Genomic DNA, 6,624 nt, shown 5'->3' with positions numbered 1-6,624 from the left:
GTGGAGGAGGAAGGTCTTTTGGTCTAGGGTCTTGGTTTATCTCAATTTGAATCTACTGAAGGAAGAGTTTTGACTAGGTTTTCCCCTATAAAGGGGTTTTAGCCCTGGTTGAGTGCCTACATCTGGTGTCCTTGATCTTCACGTTTTTACTTTGATGATTGCTTGATGAGAAGAAGATAAAAGAAGAAAATAAAGAAGTTAATAAGAACCTAAGAATATCACAAGTAATTATCAATATAAGAAAATATTTCTGCCTTTCCGATTTTCTAACACGAGGGTGCTTGAAAGAGTTGTTATGAGGTGATTTTGAATAGCTACCTTCGTGATAGTTTGAGGGTTACCCCTAGGTCCAAGAGACAGTTTAATGCCTAAAGTAGAAAAGTTTTCCATGCCGAGAACAACACTAGGTAGGACCGTTTTCTATATATCGCTCCTAAGATGTGTAGGAGATGCCTTACTTCCATGTCTCTCTACTAAAAAATTTGAGCCAACCACATCTAGCATCTTCTACAATTAAATCTTTTAGGGATTTTATGGATCGCCTATTCATTTTTACAACCTCTCTCCTCAAAGTTTCATGGATTTGCATGTGTCACATTCAATATCCATGGGTTTTGGCCTCAAAGTTTCAAGGGTCTTCATGTTATAGTTATCCTGATTGCTGAATATCTATTCTCATTTAGCAATATCATAGTGCGAAGAGAAAATCTAACATCGCAACATCTGCAATAATAATCCCTCAAACCTTGTTCAACAAGTTGTATATGATAAAGGGTGCACTAGAGGTTCCTCTAAAGAGGCAACAATAATTATTAGGCATCGAAGAGTGAGTGAGGCACATCCATGGAGAATACATGGATGCACCATCTTTAAACTTTCTATTTATAGATATGTAAGCACCAAACTCAATGCTTGAGGTGAGGGTATGTGCAAGAACTATTATAGGAAGGCACAAATCCCTAGGAGGCACATGAATGTTTGGTATCCCACTTTGGAGGTGTAGTGCATGCATTCACGCATTAAATCTTCTCCAGTAGGGTGCACTATTACAAGGAGAGTTATCCATGCAGTGGGGTGCACTTATCCTTGAACATAATATGGTAAGGGTTAACTCTATCAACTCGATTGCATCACTAGATGTCTAGATACATTGTATTTCCCCTTCGTCTTTTATTTTATAAAAGATCTTTAGGACTCTTCATTGTGATTTTACATAAATGGTGTTTTTGGCATATTACCTTATGTTTTTTTCTTTTTAGAGTAATGATGCAATTGAGTGCCCCAAATTCTACTCATTGTGTTTGTCTATTTAGCATTCATTCACCCATTGTTTTAATAGGTTAATTCGTTTTCAAAATAGGGGTTTGTTTTAGGAGTTCATGTGTACTTACCATATCATGAAAATTTAACATAGCCTCAAAGTTGTGCAGTATCTGTTGCCATTACAATTGCTAAATGCTGGATTTTGTACGTGTAAATATAATATATTGTTTAAATCTAAATATGGAATTATACGAGGCAAGGGAATGACGTACCACAATGTTAGGGCAGTAAAGGTGCACAGTTTTGATCTAAAGGAACCAACAAATATTAACAGCTAGGTGGTTGGCGTGGTCAAGGCAAGGGTCTGAGGGGTTGTGGATAACTGAAGCAATGGGCTTGGCATCGGTCATTAATTTTAGTTTGGATTCAAATCATGATATATTTGCTAGCATAAATTTATTCACATTATCCTAGAACAAAAAAGAAAATGGAGGAATCAGCCCTAAATTATTCACCAACTACAATGACTAATTCTTTTACCAGTATTGAATGATTAGCATGAGTACCTGAATGTTGTGGTGGTTCACAAATTGAGGACTGGAACGAAGTTCACTTTCCACCAATGCAAGAGTAAATGCGAAGGAAGTATATTCTAGGCTTGCAAAGTAAAAATTCTGAAACATAGTTGTCCTGCAATTGTATTTAAGACAATGGGTATCCCATGTTTACTGAGATGATCAAGCAATTGTCTGCAGCAGTTGTAAAGGGCTTCACTCCCTACTTAGCAATGAAGTGCATGCAAAAAAATCTGCCAGAAGATGGTACAACTAGTGTGAGTAATTATTTTAGCAATATAAAAATCGATTTATATCTATGATTCTATTGTGACTAACTATTTTAGCAATATAAAAATTGATTTATATCTATATATAAAAGCATGAGTACCCGAATGTTGTGGCCATTACAAATTGAGAACCGCGACTGCACAAGTAAATAATGTCAATGTCAAGGAAGAATATACGAGGCTTGCAAAGTCGAATTTCTAAAACAGAGTTGTCCTGCATTTATATTTAAGGCAATGGGTATTCCAAGATTAGTGAGATGATCAAGCAACATTCTGCAAGAACAACAATATGCCAGAAGATACCCACCAAAGTGCAAGAACAACAATCTGCCAGGAAATGTAGAAGTCATTACGGGTCGTTTGTTTATGTGAGACATTAGAAACATATGAATTACATTTTGCAAAAATTTAAACAGCAGTTGTAGAGGCCTTCACTCCCCACTTACCTACAAAGTGCAAGAACAAAAATCTGCCAGAAGATGGTAGAAGTCATTACGGTCGTTCGTTTCTATGAGACATTAGAAAAATATGAATTACATTGCAAAAATTCAAACAGCAGTTGTAGAGGGCTTCAATCCCCACTTACCCACAAAGTGCAAAAACAACAATATGGCAGAAGATACCCACAAAGTTCAAGAACAACAATCTGGCAGAAGATGGTAGAAGTCATTACTGGTCGTTCGTTTCTGTGAGACATTAGAAAAATATAAATTACATTTGCAAAAATTCAAACAGCAGTTGTAGAGGGCTTCACTCCCCACTCACCCAAAAAGTTCAACAACAACAATCTGCCACAAGATACCCACAAAGTAAAAGAACAGCAATCTGCCACAAGATACCCACAAAGTGGAAGAATAGCAATCTGCCAGAAGATGGTAGAAGTCATTACGGGTCGCTTCTGTGAGACATTAGACAAATATCAATTACATTTGCAGAAATGCAAACAGCAGCTGTAGAGTGTTTCACTCCCCAATTACCAGCAGGTTATCCTGTTGATTCTTAGCTTGATGCAGCTACACTACCGGTCTCTGTACCTGCATATAGTGTGGAGGGATTTTGCACATACCTTCCAGGTGCGCTTAGGAATCCTTGCACCGGGCTTCTTTATCCGATAGCGAGTATAGAAGTGTCTAAGGACGAGCATAACCCAATAGGAGTGTCAGATCGTGAATTCGAAAACATGGGTTCCAAGGGCAGTTCGGAAGCGAGTTTACCTTGAATCACATAGACAAGGAGGAAGGCAGTAATTAGACCCGCAAAGAGAAAGCCGGAGACATCATAGGCACGGCAGAGCCAAAGGTAGCAGCAGAGATAGGTTCTGGGGTAAGTGCAAGAACAACAATCTGCCAGATACCCACAACGTGCATGAACAACAATCTGCGAGAAGATCGTAGAAGTCAATACGGGTCGTTCGTCGTGAGACATTAGGAAAATATGAATTATGAAGAAATTCAAACAGAGCTTCACTCCCCACTTAACCACAAAGGTGCAAGAACAACAATCTGCCAGCAGATACCCACAAAGTGCAAGAACAACAATATGCTAGAAGATAGTAGAAGTATTACGGGTTGTTCGTTTCTGTGAGACGTTAGAAAATTAAGAATTACATCTGCGGAAATTCAAATCTATTATCCAAGAAAAAAATTAAGAATTACATCTGCGGAAATTCAAATCTATAATCCAAGAAAAAATAATTAATGAGATGACAATGGACAGGTAAAATGTAAAGGAATGCATACTAAGCCAGTCATTAGAATTGAAAAAGAACCTAAGGAATTCAAATTCAAATCTATAATCCAAGAAAAAATAATTAACAAGATGACCATGGACAGGTAAAATGTAAATGAATGCATACTAAGCCAGTCATTAGAATTGAAAAAGAACCTACGGAATTCATTGAGAAAAGGAATTTCAGCAATAATAATTTTAATTCGGGTCGAATTTATTTTACCTGTCAGTATAGAGCACATTGGTGCAAGCAGAATCTTCAGAATCATACAAGCTGGCTCGCAGCGTATTTGCATTTCATTTCAGGATTCCCTGTAAAGGCACAAGTCATTGCAAGTAATTCGTTTCTGCAAGATATTGAAAAAATACAATTACAATTGCAGGAATTTTAATACATGCAAACCAATCCGGTTAATAGAATCGAGCAGGAAATTTCAGCAATAATACCTGTTATATTACCTGTCAGTACAGAGCGCCCACCAGCGCAAGCAAAACCTTAAGGACAGGGCCCCCACCAGGGCAAATCCTGCAACATATTCGGATTTAAAGTTTGAATACCAACAGGGCACCCACCAGCGCAAGCAGAACCTTAAGAGCATGCCTGGAACATGTTGGGATTTAAAGTTTATCCAGATAACCTAAAAGATCCATATCCAGTTTAATTTTCTTTCTAAAGCGATACCATCTGTCATAGAAGTTGGCAGTACCTTAGTTCTTGTTTTGAGCAGACAATAATTTGGCAGTATTATAGTTCTTGGTTTGAGCAGACAAAAATGGATGGGGATATGCTTCCAGTCTTGCCTCGCTGAGTGGCCAAAGCCAAACAAACAGTCATTAAATTCTGATTACCTCTGCAAACTTCTGAAATGCTTTTCAAAATGAATAAGCAAGCAGATAATTTATTGACAAAACAAGAAAAGCTCAATTGGGAACCTCACTTTCTCCTGAGGATTGATTCCAGCCCTGAAATCTTCTTTGAGAACCCAGTATCAATTCCTCTCCTCTAACTCTAGGCTCCCGCCTTGAGGCATCCTTGACAAAACAAGAATAACTCAATTGTAATCTCACTTTCTCCTGAGGATTGATTCCAGCCCTGAACTCCTCTTTGAGAACCCAGTATCCATTCCTCTCCTCTAACTCTAAGCTCCCTCCCGCGTTGAGGCATCCACATTCTAACTCTAAGCTCCCGCCGTGAGGCATCCACATTCTCCTGAGGATTGATTCCAGCCCTAAACTCCTCTTTGAGAACCCAGTATCCATGCCTCTTCCCAACTCTAGCTCCAGCCTTCAGGCATCCACAGCCACATGAGAGCCAGCAGGACTGGCTACAGCCTTGGCCGTTGTTCCTTTGTTATTTACATCCGCACTGATCTCAGAATTACGCCCGCCGTGATGAACCGCACGAACCTAGACTGCTCTCTTCAGCCAGAGCCAATTCGGCTTATGCGCACTGCAAACAGGATTGTAAACTACACACAAGTAGAAACCCACTACTCTACCACGCCGCTGCTTTTCCCACTGCCACGTTCCATAATCCGCGCTCGTCGCTGACACCGTTGCTATTTTCGGCAAGTGACGCTGACATGGCTGCTTTTATTTTAGCAAGTGAGGTTCGACGCCGCTCCCACTCCATTGTTTTATTTTCTGTGCTAACAGGTGGAATCATTACTTCAAAATTTTGAATTGATAGCTTATGTTTTTATGGTGAAATTAGTCGTTGAATCATAACATATATTTAAATTTTGTTTATATATTATAATTAATTTTGTTTTTAATGTGGTTTTTTTTTAAGTTTTTTTGTTTAATTTTTTTTATAAAATCTGGCACAAAGTTTTTAACAGTGTTGAATTTATAAAACTGACACAAGATTTTCAAAAGTGCTGAATTTATAAAGTCCCAGCCAAAGTGTTTAAGAGTGTTCAATTTATAAAATCCCACACAAGATTCAGCCAAAGTGTTTAAGAGTGTTCAATTTATAAAATCCCACACAAGATTTTTAACAGTGTTGAATTTATAAAATCCCACACAAAATTTTTAAAAGTGTTGAATTTATAAAACTCAAAAAATTACTTTAAATAATATAAATTAAGATTCCATTAAAAACTCTAAAAAGATTACATTAAAAACAATTCCATTTAAATTATTAAATTTTCAAAAAAAATATAAATTTTGACTTTTGCAATAAAATAACATTTATTATCTACCAGAATGGCGCTGGTTCCCACCACCCTCTTTATATGTAGGGGGATTGAGTGCTCAAATTAAAATAACATTTATTATTTACCAGAATGGCGCTGGTTCCCACCACCCTCTTTATATGTAGGCAGATTGAGTGCTTAAATTTAATTGAAGATGATGTCAAATTATAAAATTTTAATGCCAAATTACAAAATTTGCAAAGACAGAAACAATTTTATAATTTTCATTTATTTTTATTAAAAATATAAATAAATAAAATATATTTAAAATTAAAATGGTAAAAATTAAAATTAAAATATATATATTATATTGTAAAAAAATATTTTTATTAAAAAATTTAAAATATTTTAATTAAGTTTAATTTAGAGAGTTGGTGAAATAGTTAGTATTGTTTCTTTAGGTTTAAATTTTGTAAGTTTATATGTTTAAGACATAATTATATAGTTCTATTAAGTAAAATGTTGATTTTTTTTTCCTTTTCTATCTACAAAATATGTAATATAATTGTTAAAGTTATTTAATTTGACAAGTTGTTTTGTTTTCACATTCCAAACTTATATTTTTAAAAGTTGAAAAAACACAATTAATTA

At 36.1% G+C, this 6,624-nt stretch overlaps 1 long non-coding RNA gene across 1 annotated transcript; it reads right to left on the bottom strand.

Annotated features, from left to right (window-relative positions):
* Positions 1-2,468: 2,468 nt before the first annotated feature.
* On the bottom strand, positions 2,469-4,182 carry LOC149235452 (uncharacterized). The gene is made up of 3 exons (XR_016268286.1): positions 4,059-4,182; positions 3,322-3,484; positions 2,469-3,237 (listed from the first exon to the last, which is right to left on the bottom strand). It is a non-coding gene; the product is annotated as an uncharacterized LOC149235452 (long non-coding RNA).
* Positions 4,183-6,624: the final 2,442 nt, after the last annotated feature.

This window comes from Pinus tabuliformis, chromosome 8 (assembly GCF_031772625.1).
Source record: "Pinus tabuliformis cultivar Carrire ecotype Pingquan chromosome 8, CPIR1, whole genome shotgun sequence".
Lineage (NCBI taxonomy): Eukaryota > Viridiplantae > Streptophyta > Pinopsida > Pinales > Pinaceae > Pinus > Pinus tabuliformis.
This window is presented reverse-complemented; position numbering and strand designations above follow the sequence as displayed.